At 41.0% G+C, this 20,732-nt stretch overlaps 1 protein-coding gene across 3 annotated transcripts in view; it reads left to right on the top strand.

Moving 5' to 3' along the window:
- nek7 (NIMA-related kinase 7) overlaps positions 1 to 20,732 on the top strand; it is a 188,469-nt gene that overhangs the window by 3,933 nt on the left and 163,804 nt on the right. Inside the window, exon 1 of one of the 3 annotated variants that reach the window (XM_078561714.1) lies at positions 19,455 to 19,543. The exons of 1 other annotated variant lie outside the window; for it this stretch is intronic. The gene's annotated coding sequence lies outside the window, so the exon portion shown is untranslated. Of the gene's footprint in view, positions 1 to 19,454; positions 19,544 to 20,732 lie in introns of those variants that run through there. One more of the 3 variants, XM_078561715.1, reaches the window with a different exon arrangement.

Here is a 20,732-nt window from a genome sequence, read left to right as displayed (position 1 = left end):
AAAACCAAACCCCACTACCAAACCATAAAAAAAAAAAAACAAAACAAACACAAACAACAAAAACACACCAAAACACAACAACAACCCCCCCTCATCCTCCTCTCCCCCCCTCATCCTCCTCCCCCCTCATCCTCCTCCCCCCCTCATCCCCTCCCCTCCCCCCCTCATCCCTCCTCCCCCCCCTCATCCTCCTCTCCCCCCTCCCCTCTCCCCCCCTCCTCCTCTCCCCCCCTCATCCTCCTCTCCCCCCCCTCCTCCTCCTTCCCCCTCCCTCTCCCCCCCTCATCCTCCTCTCCCCCCCCTCATCCTCCTCTCCCCACCCATCCTCCTCTCTCCCCCCTCATCCTCCTCTCTCCCCCCCCAACTCCTCTCTTCCCCCCTCATCCTTCTCTCTCCCCCCTCATCCTTCTCTCTCCCCCCCTCATCCTTCTCTCTCCCCCCCTCATCCTTCTCTCTCCCCCCTCATCCTCCTCTCTCCCCCCACATCCCTCCTCTCTCCCCCCTCATCCTCCTCTCTCCCCCCTCATCCTCCTCTCTCCCCCCTCATCCTCCTCCTCCTCTCTCCCCCCTCATCCTCCTCTCTCCCCCCCCCTCATCCTCCTCTCCCCCCCCCTCATCCTCCTCTCCCCCCCCCCTCGTCCTCCTCTTCCCCCCCCCTCGTCCTCCTCTTCCCCCCCCCTCGTCCTCCTCTCTCCCCCCCTCGTCCTCCTCTCTCCCCCCCCTCGTCCTCCTCTCTCCCCTCCCTCGTCCTCCTCTCTCCCCCCCCTCGTCCTCCTCTCTCCCCCCCCTCGTCCTCCTCTCTCCCCCCCCTCGTCCTCCTCTCTCCCCCCCTCGTCCTCCTCTCTCCCCCCCCTCGTCCTCCTCTCTCCCCCCCCTCGTCCTCCTCTCTCCCCCCCCTCGTCCTCCTCTCTCCCCCCCCTCGTCCTCCTCTCTCCCCCCCCTCGTCCTCCTCTCTCCCCCCCCTCGTCCTCCTCTCTCCCCCCCCTCGTCCTCCTCTCTCCCCCCCCCCTCGTCCTCCTCTCTCCCCCCCTCCCTCGTCCTCCTCTCTCTCCCCCCCCCCCTCGTCCTCCCCTCTCCCCCCTCATCCTCCCCTTCCTCCCAGATGAGTAACCTTGAATTTATTGATAACCAATTCTATTATTCTGCCTGTTACTGATTTGAGACAGAGTAGTCTGTTTTTACTTTGGTGTATTTTTAAAGTTTTTCAAAATGGATATGGCTTTGCTTTGTTTTGAGGACTGTCAACACTGCGTGAATTTCAGTCCTGTTTTCACTTAGCACCCTCAGGTATTTAATGCCTATTCTTGAGGAATTATTGGTTTTGAATCCTATCTTTTGAAATCCAAATCATCAAGTTTAGTTGTGAAACCTGCTACAATTCGGTTGTCATGCTGCTAGAATCTTCTCTTGAGCATAGTTTCAGGGAGCACTCATTTAGTAAGCTATGTATTTTTAGTTCATCTTTTGTTTTAACCCTAGCTGCGTTTTTTAGGAACCTCATTTCAGCAAACTGGTTATTCAAAGAAGAAATAACACTGGAATAATTTCTTACTGTTGTTCAGATTCTGAAGCCAACTTCTTTGCTTTTTGGTCCCTTTTTCAGAGACTCTGGCATCATTTATTAGTTGGTTTTGCATTTATGAAATTGAGTACTGTATATCTTTATTAAAGAAACACTGCGGCATTTGCAAATCAGATCTGCTTGAAAGTTTGCTACCCTGGAGTTGATGCATTGTTTAAAAATAATAGTAAAACTAGAAATGAGCATTTATAACAGATGCTGTTAATAAGTGTATATTAATGGTTTCAAGACAGCTACCTTTTCAGAAATTCATTGGAATTGCACGTAAATCATAGATTAGGGTTACAAATATATACAATGCATACTAATCTGTGTGCTCATTGGTCATCTATGTTTACTGTGCTTCTGTAGCATAGATGTTTTCCACTATTGTAATATAGTAAATATATTTATATATAACATAACTGAGATGATATAAAGGTTTCATGCTCTTCATTGATAGCCTAAGCTGCACAGTAATACAATATTTGATCATATTTTTCTCCCGTTTTGTAAAACTTGCTTTGAATGTAAGTAACTCCACAAAACTGCATCATCCTAGTTTTAAAATGTGCTTCCTTTGCTCTACCTTGCGTAGATTTTCAGTAATCACTCAAGATTTCTTTTATTTTACTGAACACCTTTCCCAAGCTTTGTTCTTTTTCTTTGCTTATTTATCTCAGTAGGTTTATAGATTTTGTTATAACTGTCTGGTTACTGCAGTTGATATCATTCTTGCCTTCGTGCATTCAAACTGCTATAAAGACTTGGGAATGTAATTAAGGTTGTCATTTTAATGTCATACTAATAAAGTGTTGAATTGTTGGAGTTGCCACCTTTTGGATAAAATGTTAAACCAAGGCTGTGATATAGATGACGTAGACATAATATGTAAAGAATAGAGAATTTAATTAACTCAACCTGACAACATAGGATCTGTGGACTTTTATATAAATTATGGAGTGTAATCGACCTTTCATTTTTACTCTGTAAATTAAGGAGATCTGCATTTTGCCATGTATTATAATTATTTGTATACTGTTATGTTCATATTTGTGCAATCTTTTTTATATTTTATTTTAATTGCCTAGTACTATATTATGAATTATGATTACTTGTTTTACTTGTATCGTCATCATAATTTGGCACCTGCTGCCATGATGATTTTTGAATATCTATCTAGATGGACAAGGTTATGTGGTACCATCCAAAGGAGAGCAGGCCTTTTGTCATATACTGGCCAGCAATTTTCCTTCTGCAAAACCATTTGTCTGATCATTTGTTTATTTGTTGTTTGTGCATGCTTGCTGTGCACAAGTTGACTACTATGTTCGAAAACATCCCCTACCCTCCCCTCCTTTTGCTTTTCAAGTTGTTGTTGCCACAGCGGTGCACCAATAATTGTCATTATTGAGCCTGAAAGCCAGCAATTGATTTGGGAGTCAGCCTGTCACAAGCTTACCAAAGGCCAGAAACGTGATTAACCCTGAAATTGAAACAGAACTTTAGCCTCAGGCCCCAGAGAGAGGGGCAGGCCTATATGGAGGTAAGCTTTGGCAGGCATTTGTAATCCTAAATCACTATTTTTAAAGGACGAGTTTGTGCATTTTGGTAGAGTTGTGTTTTTACATTCTGATATTTCTATAGTTTTTCCAAGTATCAATTGCGAAAGGTTAATATGCAAATATTGTGGCTCTATTGAGTTATGCTGTCAGCTTCACATTAGAACAAACTTGCATTTAAATTGGCTTTTAACTGTGGCCTAACCAATACTTGTACAAATTCCTCGTTATTCCTTTATGCTTCATTATTTATAAAATCCCAAATTCTTTTGACCTCCTGTGTAGCTCAATCTACTGCTGCTCACTTGTAGGGAATTATGTATTTGAATCTGTAGGCCCCTTTTGTTCAGTGTCTTTCCATTACATTTACGTACTCGATCCTTGTTTTTCCTGCATTGCAACAGTGATTACATTTCAGAAGTAATTCATTTGCCATGAATTGCTTTGGGATGTCCTGAAGTCATATTTAGGATTTTTCCTTTCTTTCTTCCAAAATGTATCACTTCACACTCATTTATGTTAAATTGCACCTGCCATCTGTCTTCCTACTCCATTAATCTGTCCATGTCCTCCTAAAGTCTTTTACAGTCATTTTTGTGGTTTGGTAAACATCCTAGGTTTATGCTGTCAACAAATTTGAAGACTCTTTCTTATAATGAAGTATAAACCATATGCATGTACAAGTTGACATGGCTCTGACTCCTTGGGGTACAACTTTGTACTACATTTCCTCCATCATATTGTACCTGAATTTTCCTAATAAGGCACCTTATTGAATACTTTCTGATAATGTGTTCACACTATTTCATTCCCTTGAATTATTAACTTGATTCAAAGAATTTGCGTACAACTGAGTAATTCTCTTTGTAACTTGAACATACTAATGGAATTCAACCTTGTTTCAGATGTTTTTTAAATCTCTACATTGAATATCAGTGAATCCCTTTATATAATTACAGCAGAGCAGCTTTGTGGAATTGGTTTTTTACTTTGATTGCCTGAGCCAAGAATTGGGTAGGTGGATCACGTGCAGATCCCAACTGCTTTTCCTCCCATTAAAATTAATGGAAAGAAAACCTAGTAGGTTCTGTGAGGGCCTTTCAGAGCTCCTGTCAGAGGTTACTCTGCATCACTGCGACGAGATCTAACAACCACATGGTAAAGATGAAAATGTAACCATGTGTGAACACCTGTATCTCTCCCCTGCCCCGTTTGCCATCTGAGTCTGAATAATGCAAATAAAGTGAATTAGGAAAAATTAAATGACTTAATTCAGATCTGCTTAGTGTTTGAGATGACTTTGCTATTAACCCTCAATAATATAAGAATACATTTTGCAGATAATAATTCTGATGTACCAAACCTAGATTGTTATAGTTTTGCAGTGTTCCAGGTGCGATCTCTGTTTTCTTGCCTTTGTTTTGCATGATATGTGGAGTTTAATTGCCATTTTGAGTTTTGAGCAAATTGGCATCTTTCTACTGCTTTTGGTTGCCATCATAATTATTTAAAAGTGAAAATTGGAGTAAAGTATAGAATGCAGGGATAAATATTTTATAATAGAAGCATCATATGGAGTAAGTGTTTATTAAACTCCCTATTCTGTCTGGAGAATCAGTCTGTAATGTGCCTCCACCATAATTTAAGATACTAAAATAGCCCTGTAACATTCCAAAAGCAAAATACTGCAGATGCTGGAAATCTGAAATAAAAACAAAAAAATTGCTAGAAACACTTAGCAGGTCAGCCAGCATCTGTGGAGAGAAACAGAGTTAATGTTTCAGGTTGAGATGACCTTTCATATTCTGATGAAAGTCAAGTCTGGTGGGTTCTTCATTTTGTAGAAAAAAACACACAAATTGAAGGTGTATAATTCTCAAAACACTGATATATATCCTAGAGTTCCAAATGATAGAAGTGTAATTTGACTTTTCTAGCCATTATAGAACACTGGCTCTGGCTATAATGAGTGAACCTGTACAAGGAATTAAGAACTCAGAGCAACATGTTATAACTTAGTTCTTGAAGTAGCCTGAGGACATTTATTCCAGCATTGGACCATTCTTTAAAGCCATGGTGCTATTGGACGATGCTTGTTTTTGATAATGAAAAAATTGACATGGTATAAATTTTTAAAATAATTTACACAAAACTGTTTTTACTACAATAGTAGGGAACTTATTGATCAGTTTAAGACTTCTAGTTTAGTTATTAAATACTGTTCACGTTGTGCAGACTTGTTAACTTCTATGTGGTGTAAAAGTAGTCATACAACTGTTTTGAGAACAACATGCTTTTGCCAAGTTTTAACACGGCTCCAGCAGCTCAGATTTTTATCAATCTTATTGAATGTTGTTCTAGATTGATATCTAAGATGAAAAGGGTTATTATTCATCAACAAAGCTTCTTTATACAACACCATTACACTCAATTTCTTTCAATTGTAGAACCTTTGAATTGTTTTGGTTCAGTGTTATTGCTGCATAGTAATGAGAATCTCATAGTGCAACAAGTAATGAGTAAAACATCTGATCTGAACATACTTGCATATCCCAATGCATTCCCTCATGCCTAGTGTGGATTCACTGTATTCTTACATTTTCTAAAGCCTTGTAATTTCAGTTTTCTTTACATGCAATTGATATCAAAAGTGTAAAAAAAAATGCCAACTTCTGTGGATCTACTGGTGACTTTTGAGACATTTACACATCCAGGTTGAAATTCACTGTTTTTCTTGCTTGTCTACACACCACATGTGTTACTGTGTGCATTTGTAAGCTGTTTAAAATACATCCAACTTTTTGAAAATTGTTTAATAAGCACAAAGCTGTACTTATCAATTGTTTGGGATACTGAGGTTTTATTTTAAGCACTTTTTATTCAATGTGGAATATGTTTTGTTCATTGTATCCAAATTAGCTATTACTATAACTATTCTTTGAGAGGGAAAACTAGTTGGTCAGCCATAATGCTAAGGACTTTTGATTCTAACTAGCTTGCTTAAACATTGTACCATGTAAACCAAATTTGGGATGTATGTGGGAGAACAGTTGTCACTTTAGTATCACTGCACGTAAACAAGCTTGCTATTACATTTCCATATGGCACAATTATTGTATATTGTGAATTGATTGTTGAGTACTCTACTGGTTGCTACATATGACCTTTTTTTTTGAAGCATTCAGCAGGAGCTGTGGCACATGATGCACAGCATTGATATGCAGCATGCGCATGTTAACAATCTTTTAATATAAAGTGATGCCAAAGAGGGATTCATTTATCCACGTGATTAGTTCTTGTTAAGTACATGATTTCTGTGATCTTGAAGTTGGATATTTGCCTTGTAGCTCTATGGGGAAAAATTGTGTGTGTGAATAGGGAGGTGTTACATTCATCAGTGAGATTCAGTAAATCACTTCAATTATGAAGTGGAGCGTAATTCACTTGTGGAAATAAGTTTGCCTCATTGTTTGGCATGACACATCCAAAATATTGCAAGAAGTGTGGTCTGGAAACTGTGTAATGTTTGTCACAAATCCTGCTGTTTTCTACTACTGCACAATGCACATGCAAATGTTTTCAACATTCAGTTGACACAGTGCAACAACTCAAAATAAGGTAAGGTATGTTCATGTTGCGGAATGGAACACATTCTACTTTTGGCACCCTTTGCTAACGTCAAGCACTTCTGTGTCAGGTATACTGCAGGCATATATTGTGTAAAGCTCCATCTCTTCACATACCAAATGAGACACACTAACCTAAAACTAGAGAAAAACTCCTTGCTGCATGAGTGAGACATTAATATTTCCCACACCAGCAGCCTTCGGATTCTTTCATGTCTGTTGTTCTGGTTCTGGGAGATTTGTTGTTCGTACAAGACCTAGACTGCTTTATGCAGTAGTCTTGATTTCAACCAGGAATCTAAAAGTGTATTAAGTGTTTTGCACAGGAATTGGCTTTGGTTGTGAGTCGAAGCTGGTGCTGCCTTTCACTTTGTCATAATAGTTCAAATTGTGTGGGTTTCTCAAAGGGTATAATAGTATGGGAAAAATGCAATGCTGCAGCCAGTGGAGTTTAATGGATCCAGCTGCAGTAGAGCTCCCCACAACAATATTTTACAGTGGAGTAGCATGCAGAGAAAGGAAGTATATAGTTCCCCAAATGAAACATCTATATTAAGATATATTAGAAATCTTGCATCTGTCTGCACTTCCTGTTTATAAGCAATAATAACAACAGCTTACATTTAAATAAAGACTCCATGAAGTCTCATGGCATCAGGTCAAACATGGGCAAAGAAACCTCCTGTTGATTACCCACTCTTGGCTGATGAATCAGTACTCCTCCATGTTGAACATCACTTGGAGGAAGCACTGAGGGAGTCAAGGGTGCAGAATGTACTCTAGAATGGGGACTTCAATGCCCATCAGCAAGAGTGGCTCTGTAGCACCACTACTGACCGTGTTGGCTGAGTCCTAAAGGACATAGCTGCTAGACTGGGTCTGCAGCAGGTGGTGAGGGAACCAATATTAAGGAAAAACATATTTGACCTCATCCTCACTAACCTACCTGCCGCAGATGCATCTGTCCATGACAATGTCGTTAGGAGTTACCACCGTACAGTCCTTGTGGAGATGAAGTCCCGTCTTCACGTTGAGGATACCCTCCATTGTGTTGTGTGGCACTACCGCCATGCTAAATGGGCTAGATTTCGAACAGATCTAGCAGCTCAAGACTGGGCATCCATGTGGTGCCGTGGGCCATCAGCAGCAACAGAATTGTACTCGATCACAATCTGTAACCTCATGGCCTGACATATCCCCCATTCTCCCATTACCACCAAACTATGGGATCAATCCTGGCTCAATGAAGAGTGCAGGAGGGCATGCCGGGAGCAGCACCAGGCATATCTAAAAATGAGATGGTGAGACAACAACACAAGACTACTTGCATGCCAAGCAGCATAAGCAGCAAGTGATAGAGCCAAGTGATACCACAACCAATGAATCAGACCTCAGCTCTGCAGTCCTGCCACATCCAGTCGTGAATGGTGGTGGACAATTAAACAACTCACTGGAGGAGGAGGCTCCATAAATATCCTCATCCTCAATGATGGGGGAGCCCAGCACATCAGTGCAAAAGATAAAGCATTTGTAACAATCTTCAGCCAGAAGTGCCGAGATCCATCTCTGCCTCCTCCGGAGGTCTCCGCATTATAGACAACAGTCTTCAGCCAATTCGATTCATTCCATTTGATTTCAAGAAACGGGCTGAAGGCACTGGATACTACAAAGGCTATGGGCCCTGACAACATTCCGACAATAGTACTGAAGATGTGCAGCAGAACTTGCCATGCCTCTAGCCAAGCTGTTCCAGTACAGCTGCGATACTGGCATCTACCCGGCAATGTGGAAAATTGCCCGGGTATGTCCTGTACACACAAAGCAGTACAAATGCAACCTGGCCAATTACTGCCCCATCAGTCTACTCTCGATCTTCAGTAAAGTGATGAAAGGGGTCATCAACAGTGCTATCAAGCACCACTTGCTTACCAATAACCTGCTCACTGATGCTCAGTTTGGGTTCTGCCAGAGCCACTCAGCTCCTGACCTCATTGCAGCCTTGGTTCAAACGTGGGCAAAAGAGTTGAACTCCTGAGGTGAGGTGAGTGTGACTGCCCTTGACATCAAGGCAGCATTTGACGGATTGTGGCATCAAGGCGCCCTAGAAAAACTGAAGTCATTGGGAATCAGGGAGCAAACTTTCTGCTGGTTGAAGTCATACCTAGCACAAAGGAAGATGGTTGTGGTTGTTGGAGGTCAATCATCTCAGTTCCAGGACATCACTGCAGGAGTTTCTCAGGGTAGTGTCCTAGGCCCAACCATCTTTAGCTGCTTCATCAATGACCTTCCTTCCATCATAAGGTCAGAAGTGGGGATGTTCGCTGATGATTGCACAATGTTCAGCACCATTCACAACTCCCCAGATAATGAAGCATTCATTCCATGTCCAAATGCAGCAAGACCTGGACAATATCCAGGACAATTGACAAGTAACATTCACACCACACAAATGGTAGGTAATGACCACCTCCAAGAGAGAATCTTAACTGTCGCCCCTTGGCATTCAATGGCATTGCCATCGATGAATCTGCCACTGACAATATCCTAGGGGTTACCATTGGCCAGAAACTGAACTGGATTAGCCATATATATGCTGTGACTGCAAGAGCAGGTCACGGGTTAGGAATCTTGCAGCAGTAACTCATTTCCTCACTCCCCAAAGCCTGTTCACCATCTACAAGGCACAAGTCAGGAGTGTGATGGAGTACTCTCCAATCTCAGGATGAGTGCAGCTCCAACAACACTCAAGAAGCTTGACACCATCCAAGACAAAGCAGCCTGCTTTATTGGCACCCCATCCACAAACATTCACTCCCTCGACCACTGACGCACAGTGTCAGCAGTGTATACCATCTACAAGGTGCACTGCAGGAACTCACCAAGGTTTCTTAGATAGCACCTTCTAAACTCTCAGCTTCTACCAACTAGAAGGACAAGGGCAGCAGATACACCGCCACCACCTGGACACTCCCCTCCAAGCCAGCCACCATCCTGACTTGGAAATATATAACTGTTCCTTCCCTGTCACTGGGTCAAAATCCTGGAACTTCCTGCTTAACAGCACTGTGGGCGTACCTAGACAACATGGACTGGAGTGTTTCAAGAAGGTAGCTCACCACCACCTCCCTCCTCTAGGGCAATTTAGTGCTGGCCAACCAGCAATCTCCACACCCCATGAATGAATTTAAAAAAAAAATTGTCCCAAGGCATTTGGAACAAATTTTGACAACGAGCCACAAAAGGAGATATAGGGACAGATGACCAAAACCTTGTTCAGAAGAGGCAGGTTTTTAAGGAGAATCTGAAAGGATGTGAGGGAGGTAGAGACATGGAGAGGTTTAGGAAGGAAATTTCAGAGCTAAGAACCATAGCAGCTTAAAGCATAGCTGTCAGTGGCAGACAAATAAAAATCAGGGATGCACAGGAGGCCAGAATTGTAAGAGATCCTACAGTTGTCTGGAGATCTTTGGTTGCATTACTGGAGGAGTTTAGAGATAGAGAGATGAGGACTTTGAGGAAAGTATGGGTGATTTTTAAAAATTGATAGACTGGGAGTGACTGTAGGTCAGTGAGCACAGGGAAAAAGAATTGACATCCGTTTGAAAATGGACAGCAGAGTTTGGATGAGTTAAAATTTATTGGCAGATAGGAGGCTAGAGCATTAGAATGATCAAATCTTGAGGTAACAAAGACACGGAAGGTGAGGTTTTTGGTCAAGGCAGGTGCAGAGATGGGCGATATTAAGGAGGTGAAAGTTGGTGGTCTTGATGATGGGGCAGAAATACGGTCAGAAGCTCACCTTGGGTGAAATAAGCATGTTACTTCCTAAGGTCATATTATTGTCACAATTGTGCGAACTTTTGCTTTTGCGTCATAATATACTTGTATTTTATGTGGCAGTCCTTTACATTGTCCGGCTCCCCCCTGCAGAGAAACACCCAGGCTCACTTCCTCTGTCGGCCCCTGAAAAAATCTCTCTTTCCCTCCACCACTTAGCTGTACACCTCCCCTTAATCTGCCATCACCACCATCTCCTCAAAAACCATCCCTAGGCTCCTCCATCATTGCAAACCTCTGACCCCCCTTTCCTCTCCAAAGTCCTTTAACATGCTGCCGCCTCCTAAATCTGTGCCACCTTTTCCAAGCTCAATATTTTTCTGCCCTTGCCACAGTACTAAATTGTCTCTTATCAAAGTCACAAATGACATCTGATGTGACTGTGATAGTGGTAAACCATCCCTCTTCATCCTCTCGGCCCATCTGAATCCTTCGACATGGTTGACCACACCATCTTCCTCTAATCTGTCTTGTTCATCATCCAGTTGGGTGAGACTGTCTGGTACCATTCTTATCTATGCAGTCATAGCCAGAGAATCACCTCAGTGATTACACCCACAGTGTTACCTCTGATGTCCCCCAAGGATTTATCCTTGGCCCCTCCTACTTCTCAACCACATGCTGCCCCTTACTGACATCATCTGACGACATGATGTCAGGTTCTGTATGAACCCTGACAATACTCAGCTCTACCTTGTCTCTACCTCTTGACTCCTCCACTGGCTCTAAATTGTTGGATGACCTGTCTGGCATCCAATATTGGATGGGTAGAAATTTTCTCTGTCTAAATATTGGGAAGACTAAAGCCATTGCCTTCGTCGTCACTTCAAGCACCGTTCCTAACCACCGACTGCCGCCTTCTCCCTGGCAGCCATGGTATTGTGTTTGACCCCAAAATAAATTTCCAACCACATTTCTGTGCCATCACCACCATAAAATTACACAACTCCACCCCTGTTTCAGCTCATCTGCTGCTGAAACTCTCACCTGTGCCTTTGTTTTCTCTAGACTTTACGAGTCCAGCCCATTCCTGGTTGGCCTCATATCTTCCACCCTCCATAAACCAAATTCATTCAAAACTGTGCTACTCATTCCTCGCACCAGGCCCTGCTCACCATCTCCTCTGTGCATACTGATCTATATTGGCTTCTGGTTAAGCGTCACCTCGAGTTTAAAATTCTCAGCCTTGTTTTCAAATCCCTTCATGACCTTATCCCTCCATACCATGTCATCTCCCCAGCCCTACAACCCTCTGAGATTTCTACGTTCCTTCAATTCTGACCTTTTTTGCATGCACCAACCACCCCCACCCCCCTCAAACCCAGTAGCTGGTGGTCTTTGATATGTTTTCCACTTCATCAACAATAATATTAACGACAACAGTTAAATACAGTTTAAAGTTGAATGTTGGGGGGAGAAAGAAGCTGGCTTTGGTTTGAGGTTAGGCATCACACGTCCAGTACGGTTCAGAGTGGTAGCAAATGATTTCATACCTGTGGGCGCCCACTTCTTCCCCAGTGCTGTCAATCTCCAGAAACCTCCCAGTGAGTTAAATAACAGATTCCACCTCCTAACGCTGTCAAATTTGAGAAACACCTGCGTGCTCTTAAAGCCTAGTTCACTTCACCCCGCTGCTACTGCTGCCGCCATGGGTCTCATTTCCTCCAATGATGCTAAGCTCTACAGCAGCTCTCCCGCCTCATGAATGTTGTTAAATACCAGGTATCTACATCAATCTGGCATATGTTCTTTACCATCTTGCTGTTACCTATTGCCACTTTTTAAAACAAAACTATTAAATTGGTGTATAGATCTGGAAGTAAAGCTTTTAACTTCAATGGTAAAGTGGTCAAAATTGCAGAATTTGATCTCCAAACACTGATACCTTTCAGAATATTTAATAGAAAAGCAAATGAGTTATTTAGTCACCATACAACAGTGGGCCTAATAATATGTTGTCCGTTACATGCTGTAACTTCATTAAGTTATATATTATTATATTTGAAACTTGGGTTTTATAAAGTGGCGGGCAAGTTGTATTGCGGATATATCTGTGCATATCTATTCTGGATCAGCTGTATGTTTTGTAATACTGAACATTGAGACAATAATTGTTTACAAAACATAATTTATTTTGTGCAAATGTCAGGGTGCCTTTGCTCAAACTGAAAATATTTGCATTTTCAGTAAACTTCTGCCATCCGTGACCCCTTTTGCAAATTCGTTAATAGCATGAAAGTGTACACCGATCGCCCATTGTGGACCCAAATCTTAGCCCATACGTGGTATTGGTCCTAGAATATCTTTAGAAATTGGAAAGATTTCTATTGAGGTTCATTTTAAAATATTTGCTTGTCATTTTCAAGGGATTGCAAATGAGGGAAAGATCCTAAAAGTGAGTGTTTGACTCCCTAGATAGTCAATAGTCAAGTTTGAAAACACAATGTAGATTGGAGTGGGGGTGGGCAGTCAGCTGGTGAGCTGCTTCATGGAATAATGTTTTGCAGGTTTTAATTTGTTGAAACAGAAATACTGCATAGATTTGTTTGGGTGAAAGAATAAAAAGTGCCTTGAGCTTCTTTATGAAGCCTGAATAGGCTCAAAACCAAGCTGCTAACTAACACTGCAGAACAATTATATGCTGGGTAAAGTTAAGACTCCAATTGCATGTTGTGGTAATGGAGTTTTTGTTTATAATGACTACATTCAAGGACTTTTTTTTACACTTGGGGTGTGAATTTGATGGATGTCACCGCTCAGGAGAGATAGGTAAAGAGTTGGAGAGGTTTCCACATCTGGAAGAGCAAAGTTCAGCTGTACAGCAAGTAATTTTTCAATGGCTGGACCCGATCTAATTCACTCCCATTATGAAGTATGTTCGCTGTTCATGATTTTGCCCTTTGCAAGAAGTCGGGGGAACATAACCCCCGTGAACGGTAGGACTTTACTGTGCTTTCCAAAAAAAGGGGAGATGAATTTAAGGGACCCTTTTAAGGAATCCAACCAAAGCGAAAGTTCCTGATAATTTATGTTGAGAAATGGAGTGAAAAACAGAAGGATGATGATCAGACTTGTTTTCTTTTTAAGAGAATTTGAAGAAAAACTGTTGAGGGAATGATTTCTTGAAGCAGCTATGTTAATAATTCATCCAGCTGCAATTGGAAAATAATTATCGTTACTCAGCTTCCAAGATGCAGCCTGAAAAATCATTTGCTTGGCTGTCTTTGGGTAGATGTCTGAGAAACTTTGTCAAATTCGCTCACTGGGGACATGCATTTATCTTGCCCATCGAATACTGCTCTGCCTTGCAACAGTGACTTGCCATGAGCAAACCTAGAGGCAATCTATTAGTATATTAATAAAAACAGTACATCTGGTGCATATTTCTGGCCATATCACTTTGTATCAAATATGAATTTCCCTCCTAGTGGTATTGAAATTTGCAATGTTAAGAACAGTTGCATTTGAATTCAATAAAAATCTGGAATTATAAAAGTCTGAAACCGTTGCTGATTGTTGTAAAAACCCAACTGGTTCACTAATGTCCCTTAGGGAAGGAAATCTGCTGTCCTTCGCTGGTCTGGCTTACATGTGACTCCAGACCCACAGCAATGTGGTTGACTCTTAAATGCCCTCTGAACAAGGGCAATTAGGGATGGGCAATAAAGGCTGGCCTAGCCAGCGACATGAACGAATAAAAAAGAAAATTGCTCAGTGAATTTGAGTCTCAAAGCCCTTGGTTATTGAAACTGTTTATATTACAGTTCAACAATTGATATAAAATGTGTTGACTTAGAAAGGGATGTCACTTTCAATGCCAGATCACAACCTGCATTATCTATTTTTAAGAATGAGAATTTCTGGATTTTATATTTAATATACTAAATGTATATTTGAAAAAACAAATATGCTTTCCAGAAAGTTGCTTTTTCTGTCTTTGTGCAAAAACATGTACTCTTATCCAAACTATGTACAGAGCTCCAAAATTGCTTTGTATACATGCCCTTCTTGCGCATTTATTCCTTATGCAGATTCCTGTTTAGTGGGAAAGAAAATCAAGAAACAAGGTATGTGATTGGAGAACCGGTGTAGATGTGATGTGCTGAATGGCCTCCTTCTGTGTTGTAACAGTTCTGTAATTTGCGATGTCTAAATACCAGCAAAACAAAATAACTGAGGCACAATTATTGCAGTTTTGTGACTGATATTGCTGTGAGCTTAACAACGTTGACTTAGTAATTAAACTTCAGTGGGCATATAAGGCAAGAATAATATATTATGTTTCATATCATGTTATATTTCTGCCCTTATAAAACACAACATTGAATGGAAAGCTTGAATCAGTGGTAGTTCTGCTGCCTCTGAGTCAACAAGTCATAGGTGCAAGCCTCACTTTAGAAACATTAGCACTTAAACCTTACTGACACTTGTTATGAAGGGAGTGCTGCACTGGAGATGCTGTCTTTCAGATCAAATCTTAAAATGAGACCTAATCTACCCTTACAAGTGGCTATAATGATCTTTTGCAACTGCAGGGGAGTTCAGCTAGTGTGCTGGCCAGTAATCATGACTCAACCAACATCACTAAAATGGTTCAAAAGCAAAATACTGCGGTTGCTGTGTATCTGAAATAAATGCTGAAAGTGATGGAAATACTCAGCAAGCCCGACAGCATATTGGAGAAAGAAATAGAATTAATGTTTTAGGTCTGTAGCTTTATATGAGAGTGCTGAGTATTTCTAGCATTTTCTGTTTTAGTGGAATAAAAAGTGTTATCCTGGTCATCCATCTCTGCTGTATTACAACAATGGCTGTCCTTCCAAAATACCTGATAGTCTGTGAAATGCTTTGGGATATCCTAAGATTGTGAAAGGTCCATAACAAACAAACATGTGAACATACAAATTAGGAGCAGGAGTAGGCCATTTGGTGCCTCAAGCCTGCTCCGCTATTCTGGAAGAGCATGACTGCTCTGATTGTGGCCTCAACTCCACTTCTGTTTATCCCAGATAACCTTTCACCCCCTTGTTATTCAAGAATCTATCTACCTCTGCTTTAAAAATATTCAGTGACTCTGCCTCCATCACTCTCTGGGGAAGAGAATTCTAAGACTCTCAGCCCTCAGAGAAAAAATTCCTCCTCGTCTGTCTCTCAAATGAGAGACCCCTTATTTCTAAACTGTGTCCCCTCGTTCTAGCCTCTCCCACAAGGAAAAACACCCTTTCAACAGCCATCCTATCAAGTCCCCTCAGGATCTTGTATGTTTCAGTAAGATCAACACCTATTCTTCAAAACTCCAATAAATACAGGCCCAGCCTCTCCAACCTTTCCTCATACGATAACCCACCCCCCCACCCCCCAATCCTAGGTATCAGTCAAGTGAACCGTGTAATTTTAAGCAGCGCCACTGGAGTTGTATCCAAAAATAATAAATTGGGGCAATACTGTTTATAGCATAATTGACTCCATGATGATGTTACATTGTTGTGAAGGTTAAAAAAAAAATTGGCTGTCAGTACACTGTTCCAAAGCTCTGGGTTATACACATGCGGACGACTGATTCTGAATCATAGATAAAGCTTTATTTGGTAGTTCTTTATTGCAAGTTGTCTTGATGCAGCCTACCTGCTAATTCTCCCACTCCATTTCCAGCAAGTTGTCTTGATGCAGCCTACCTGCTAATTCTCCCACTCCATTTCCATGACTAATGTCAATTTTCCTTGAACCATCAGTTCTTGTTACACCCTGATTCATTTTCGTGATAAATATATTGCTTTTTATTTTCCCATAGGTTTCATGCTTACATATGCATTATTCTCATTTGTTTGTTACATTGTGCTAATTTCCTTCATTGGCAAAATTAAATGAAACAGCGTATAATTAGTTGGAGAACCATTGACCTGAAAGAAATTCTTTAATGTTTCTGGTTTGAGATGTACAGGTTTCACAGTCAACAGTGTGTAAATCTTATTAAAGTTTCTTGGGTAGGATGGGGGGGGGGCTTGTGTCATTTATGTCATGCTTTTCTGCCTGATGTTACTGGCCACATTTGTAGCAGTTTACTAAGTCAGATGTGAATTACATTTTATTGAACTTTGCAGTCAATTTCCCAGAACTTGAAGCAGTACTGTATTTTAGCCACGGCAGTGCAGTCATTTTTAAGAGATAAGGTAAGAGATGTACTGACAGTATTATTTTAAAATGTGGTTTTCTTTGTAATCATTTCAGAATTCAATAATTGAGTATTTTTGGAAAATTGATATATTGGATGCCTGTTTTAAGTCATCAGGAGATGTTCAGGAGAGCAGCTTACAAATCTATAGATATCGATACCAGTAGGATTTGTGTCATGACGGGTACAACTGTTGTACCAGTCTTAGGTTCAGTGGGTTAAAACTCAAATTCTATGTTTCAGTGACATTCAAACTGACCTTTTTTATCTGAATTTTTGCTGTACTTGGCTGGGCTGCTGAGTAACTCTGAGGCCTTGAAAGTGAGTCCTTTGATGTAACATTGAAAAATTTGTAGTCGAGTTGCGAGAAGAGAGCTGCCTGAAATGAGTGGTGTGGTGGCAGAGAGACAGAAAATGAAGTATAACTAGAGGAAACTTGGCAAAGTTATAGAGGTCACCTGCAGTTTATAGATAGGAATTTGAATTTCTTTTTACCATGCAAAGTACTGCTGTTGAAGTTTCGGTTTTCACGAGCTTCATCAATGGCTGCATAGACACAATGGTCTTTCGTACTGCTTTTTTTTATTACTTGTATTCAACATTACAATTGCATTATTGATTAGTTATCCAGCTCAGTTGTCTGACTGCATTGTTTTTAATTTTGTGCGTAATTTAGTTTGATGTGTGCAAAAGCTGCACTACAAATAACAAATGCACTACCTGAGTGTGTGGTGGAGACAGATTCAATCGAAGCATTCCAAAGGGAATTAGACTGTTATTTGAAAAGGAAGAATGTGCGGAGTTACGGGGAGAAGGTGGGAGAATGGTACGAAGGGAATTGCTCATTTGGAGAGCTGGTGCAGGCACAATAGGCTGAATGACCTCATTCTGTGCTGTAACAATTCTGTGATTCTGTGGCCCAGCACATTTTTTAAAAAATTAAATGGCCTGGAACAAAGCTATGAATTTTGGATAGAAACACAAAACAATGCTCAGAATAAAAAAGATTGAAACCTACAGAATTTTAATACACTAAGAGTTAAGGCAACTACAGAGGTTGGATTTTGAATACTAAATAGTTTATTTTACTTCATGCATGCACAGGGAGCAGCTTCACATTTGCCTTGAGCTTGTGCAGCATGGGGGAAGCATTGAATATGGTTTCCTTTAACACCAGGCAATTTTCACTGTAAAAACGGCAAAGTATGCACAAAATTTCCGTGCAAAATATGTGGACAAATTAGGATGCCATTTTGCAATTACAATTCAACAGCATAGCTTTTAAATCCAGGCAAATGATTTTAAATGGAAATGTGATAAGCATTTACATATCTCAAAGTACTGACTAAACTTTTAAAAAGTGAGTGCAAGCATAACATAGCTGTTGTATGAAATCTGATATCTAAACTGTACTTATTTTAAAAAAATCTGCTAACTGCAATTTATTATTTCAGAGGTACATGACATATGTGCCCAATTTTCTCTGAACTTCATACTTTAATCCCTCCAATCAGATTTCTGTCCCGGCCATAGTACCAAAACAGCTTCTACAAAAGTCAGAGTGATGTCCCATTTGTGCACAGAAAAGTCTCAAAAAGCAATGAAAGAAATGTTCAGCTAATTTTTTTTGTGATGTTGGTTGAGGGATAAATATTGGCTAGGACATTGGAAGAACTTCCTTGTTCTAGCTGGAATAGTGCCATGGGATCTTTAGCATCCACCTGTGAGATTTGATGAGGCTTCACTTTAATGCCTCATCTGGAAGATGGCACCTCAGACAGTGCAGCAGTCCCTTAATTCTACACTCTGTTTTCAACGCACAATCTTCTGACCCAGCGGTGAGAATGTTACTATTATGTCAAACCTGACACTATATGATGGACGAGAAAGATTGTTTTACTTAGATTTTCCACATTGCCTTCATTCCAAGGCAGTTTACTTTTCTAGCAACCTTTAACTGACAAAGACAAATCTGTGTAGCTTTTTGGAGACCAGGGTTATCCTCTACAGCCAAAGCTCATGCTTCCATGTAGCTTCCATGAGCATATGCTGAAGGAAGTCGAAGTTGTCTTATTTGGCTACTTGATTAATAATTGATGCACTAAGGTGTGGCTGAGGTGCATGGATTGATCTCTTGCAGTATTGTCTCGAGGATCATGGTTATGGGCTGTGTGCTGCACAATTTTATCCAGCAAGGAGACGTCCTCTTTGAAGCCTAATTGGATGAAGACTTCCACAAGTGGATGCAATGGATAACTGCAGATTGCGAGACACACAGGACAGGATTTTCTAGCTTCGGCATGGCAGGTCCTGCCACAACGGTTGCAGTGGACCATTCAAACTTGGGTTCACTTCTGGAAGATCCTGCTGGCGGGAAGGACTAGAAAATTCTGGCCACGGACTTTTTTCAGTAAACCTATCTGGCTACTGCATGAACAGTTCTCTCTATATCTTCCTTCAATAAATATATCATCATTAGCAGACTGTTCTATATTTGCAACTTCCATTAGTACTATCAGGTAAATGCTTCTTCCAAATCTAGCCAAGAATTACGTCTACAAACGCAACAACTTGAGTATAGTCATGATGTAAATGAAAACCAATAGGATGTATGTAGGCTACTGCTTCTTAAAATGATGTTTTATCCATGGTACAAGTATGCTGAATGTAAATTCTTAAATCTAGTCCTTGTGTTCGTTGCAGATGTAGATGTGAAGACGGGTTGTTTGGCTGCAGTGTCTACTCAGTCTTTTGGAACTTTTCCTTATGACAGCTAACTCTTGAGGTAACCTGTTGAAGACTTCATCCTTTAACTGCTTGGGTGCACAGCTTCTGTGTTCTTGTGTAAAACTGAAATCATATTTATAAGATTTGGTAATAGTCTCCCTTCCCTGCTGGCTGCGTGTATTTTGCAGGGAAAACCTCTCTCATTCATTGCCACTCCTGATCTGTTTTTCAAGCTCATGTTTGCAGTTAAAAGGACAGCAATGAGTGCTGATTGAAATGAGATGCAGGAAAACAACATTTGGAGGCATATCTTTGTTCAAATTCTTAATTTATATTGGGTGTCTAAGTAAATGATGCAGCTACACCTGTGAAATTAGTTTCTGTCACACTCGTAAAGATCAGAGTTTTTTTCAAAGAAATCTGTTTGAAAGATAACCTGCTATTTTCTGGTTGTATTCAAACTAGATTACAATGATGACCATTGAACAGCAGTGACACTTAGGATTTTAGTCTTCAGCTTAATGCCATGCTGCTTTCAGACGGGACCATTGAGTCAGCCATAGGCAGAACTTGCTTTCTAGATGCATGCATGGACATCTTCAATAGTTGCCTCACAGAATACATCAGCAAACCATGAAGTTTCTATAACTTGAGATTGATGTCTCAAGATTCTCTTGGGGGAGGCAATGGCATAGTGGTATTGTTGCTGGACTAGTGATCCAGAGACGCAGGGTAATGGGGGTCAGATGGTGGAATTTAAATTCAATAAAAATCTGGAATGAAACCATTGTCGATTGTTGTAAAAACCCATCTGGTTCACTAATGTCCTTAAGGGAAGGAAATATGTTGTCCTTGCCTGGTCAGGCCTACACGTGACTCCAGACCAACAGCAATATGGTTGACTCTTAAATGCCCCTCTGAAATGGCCTAGCAAGCCACTCAATTGTAACAAACCACTACAAAGTTACAAAAAAGGAATGAAACCGGACAGACTACCCGGAAACGACAACAGCAGTCTCAGTCCTGTTGACCCTCCCTGCAAAGTCCTCCTTACTAACATCTGGGGACTGGTGCCAAATTGGGAGAGCTGTCTCACAGACTAGTCAAGCAACAGCCTGACATAGTCATCCTCACGGAATCATACCTTACAGATAATGCCCAGACTCCACCATCACTATCCCTGGTTATGTCCTGTCCCACTGGCAGGACAGACCCAGCAGAGGTGGCTGCACAGTGGTATACAGTCA

The sequence above is a fragment of the Cetorhinus maximus genome, chromosome 17 (assembly GCF_964194155.1).
Source record: "Cetorhinus maximus chromosome 17, sCetMax3.hap1.1, whole genome shotgun sequence".
Classification (NCBI taxonomy): domain Eukaryota; kingdom Metazoa; phylum Chordata; class Chondrichthyes; order Lamniformes; family Cetorhinidae; genus Cetorhinus; species Cetorhinus maximus.
The sequence above is the reverse complement of the archived record's forward strand: the minus strand, read 5'-3'. Positions and strand labels throughout refer to the sequence as shown.